The following is a 3,536-nucleotide window of genomic DNA, read 5'->3' as shown; positions in this document are numbered from 1 at the left end:
AAAAATGGAAGGGGAAAGAAGTAAGGAACTTGTCTGTTGGCCCTGCATTAAAGAACAGAAATGGTTCATGAAAATTGTGATGAATTAAAAACATATACCAATTTCATTTAAGGACCAAAAAATGTACAGTTTATAAAGAGATTTCCAATGTACCCATTCCATGGCACATGGTTTATGACTTGACACACAAAACAACGCCGGATTCAGAACTTCAAATTTTTCAAATGAAATTACTATACAAAATTCTTTCAAACAATAGAATGTTATATATATATGGGGGATACAATCTTCCCAGCTTTGCAGATTTTGCTGTGAGGAGGCAGAGTCATTAGATCATTTATTTTGGTACTGTCCATATATAGCTCGTTTTTGGTCACATCAACTAATGCTGCAGATAGCAATACTGGATCATTTGAAAAGCCATAGTCAATCAATCAATAATAGAATCATTATTTTAGCATAAATGTTTATCTTTAATTTACAATCTGTAGAAGCTATGAGATTAGAAATGTTCAGTACTTTTGTGAAGCATCACAGCACAGTTGAGAAATATATGGCAAATATAAATCCAAAATGGATGGTGTTAAGAGATAGATAGGATGAGCTGAAGAGTGGGACTAATAACAAGATAGCAATAGCAAAACATACGGGGTCTGTAACATATATAGATTCAAACATTTTGTACAGAATAGCAGTTACAAATAGAAGTTACAAACATCATGGGAAAATCAACAAGAAATCAGCCAAGACCTCAGAAAAAAATGTAGACCTCCACATGTCTGGTTAATCCTTGGGAGCAATTTCCAAATGGCTGAAGGTACCACGTTCATCTGTACAAACAATAGTACGCAAGTCTACACACCATGGGACCACGCAGCCATCATACTGCTCAGGAAGGAGACGCGTTCTGTCTCCTAGAGATGAACGTACTTTGGTGCAAAATGTGCAAATCAATCCCAGAACAACAGCAAAGAACCTTGTGAAGACCCTGGAGGAAACAGGTACAAAAGTATCTATATCCACATTAAAACGAGTTCTATATCGACATAAGCTGAACGTCCGCTCAGCAAGGAAGAAGCCACTGCTGCAAAACCGCCATAAAAAAGCCAGACTACAGTTTGCAACTGCACATGGGGACAAAGATCATACTTTTTGGAGAAATGTCCTCTGGTCTGATGAAACAAAAATAGAACTGTTTGGCCATAATGACCATCGTTATGTTTGGAGGAAAAGGGCGGAGGCTTGCAAGCCGAAGAACACCATCCCAACCGTGAAGCACGGGAGTGGAAGCATCATGTTGTGGGGGTGCTTTGCTGCAGGAGGGACTGGTGCACTTCACAAAATATATGGCATTATGAGGTAGGAAAATTAGGTGGATATATTGAAGCAACATCTCAAGACATCAGTTAAAGCTTTGTCGCAAATGGGTCTTCCAAATGGACAATGACCCAAAGCGTTCTTCCAATTTTGTGGCAAAATGGCTTAATAAGGACAACAAAGTCAAGGTATTGGAGTGGCCATCACAAAGCCCTGACTTCAATCCTATAGAAAATGTGTGTGCAGAACTTAAAAAGAGTGTGCGAGCTAAGATGCCTACAAACCTGACTCAGTAACACCAGCTCTGTCAGGAGGAATGGGCCAAAATGCACCCAATTTATTGTGGGAAGCTTGTGGAACGCTACCCGAAACGTTTGACCCAAGTTTAACATTTTAAAGGCAATGCTACCAAATACTAATTGAGTGTATGTAAACTTCTGACCCACTGGTAATGTGATGAAATAAATAAAAGCTGAAGTAAATCATTCTCTCTACTATTATTCTGACATTACACACTGTCAAAGTAAAGTGGTGATCCTAACTGACCTACGACAGGGAATTTTTACTCTGATTAATTGTCAAGAATTGTGAAAAACTGAGTTTAAATGGCCTATGTAAACTTCCGACTTCAACTGTATATATACAGTGGGGAGAACAAGTGTTCGACACACTGCAGATTTTGCAGGTTTTCCTACTTACAACTTATGTAGCGGTCTGTAATTTTTATCATAGGTACACTTCAACTGTGAGAGACGGAATCTAAAACAAAAATCCAGAAAATCACATTGTATGATTTTTAAGTAATTAATTTGCATTTATTAAATATTACAAGTATTTGATACATCAGAAAAGCAGAACTGCACATTTGCACAGAAACCTTTGTTTGCAATTACGTTTCCTGTAGTTCTTGACCAGGCTTGCACACACTGCAGCAGGGATTTTGGGCTCACTCCTCCATACAGACCTTCTCTCCAGATCCTTCAGGTTTCGGGTCTGGTCGCTGGGCAATACGGACGTTCAGCTCTCTCCAAAGATTTTCTATTGGGTTCAGGCTCCGGAGACTGGCTAGGCCACTCCAGGACCTTGAGATGCTTCTTACGAGCCACTCCTTAGTTGCCCTGGTTGTGTGTTTCGGGTCGTTGTCATGCTGGAAGACCCAGCCGCGACCCATCTTCAATGCTCTTACTGAGGGAAGGAGGTTGTTGGCCAAGATCTCGCGATACATGGCCCCATCCATCCTCCCCTCAATACGGTGCAGTCGTCCTGTCCCCTTTGCAGAAAAGCATCCCCAAAGAAAGATGTTTCCACCTCCATGCTTCACAGTTGGGATGGTGTTCTTGAGGTTGTACTCATCATATTTATTTATTATGTATTTATTGAATTATTGGCCTGATGTTGATGTGGCACTCTGGGACTGTAACTGAATAGCCCTACTGTCTATTGCCTAGGAGAGGTTATTCTCTAGATTAGAGATGTGCAGCTCCAAGACATTGATTATTATTATTGATTATATTGTCTGTTGGCCCTACACTCACCCCAGAGTGCTCCAATACAGGTGAACAGAAGTCAAAGGTTGGTGCTCAGACTCTCACTTTTATTGGTTTTCCTCTTTTAGGGGAGGAGCCTCAGGGTAGGATCACCATATGCAAAAACAAAAAGAACCCCTGCTCACTGTTCATTACAGTTGACCTCCATGACAGGAAGCAGACCTACAGCCTGCAGTGAGTTCACTGATCACATGACAATGATGACATATCAATAGTGTGGCTGAACTGAAATATTCCCCAGACTTTGCCAAAACAAATAGTATTATTATGGTTGTTATTATGAAATGTTTAACGCTTATGGAATCAGAAACAACTTATCTTCATATGGAGCAGTAAATGTAGATGATATAAGTGTGTGGGATTAATCTAAAAAAGAAAAACAGGTAGACTGACTGAGTGCTGCGACAGGGAGAGAATGAAGTGGGCTTGAACAACAAGCTGTGGAGTTCACTCCATTTTAATACCATACCTATTAATTAACACATTCCCTCATACAAAATCTGAGTTGATTTTTTTGGAAAGTGCCATTTCTTAAAAATGTTTATACTTCGCTGTGGAAACTTAAATGTGGAAACTTCTTAAATCAGTTATGCACAGGGTCAACATTTTCCTGTGACATTCCCACTTCGTTCTCATTTGCTCTCCCCTTTTATGTACATTATTCTTGCAAAT

Source organism: Oncorhynchus keta, chromosome 2 (genome assembly GCF_023373465.1).
Source record: "Oncorhynchus keta strain PuntledgeMale-10-30-2019 chromosome 2, Oket_V2, whole genome shotgun sequence".
Lineage (NCBI taxonomy): Eukaryota > Metazoa > Chordata > Actinopteri > Salmoniformes > Salmonidae > Oncorhynchus > Oncorhynchus keta.
This window is presented reverse-complemented; position numbering follows the sequence as displayed.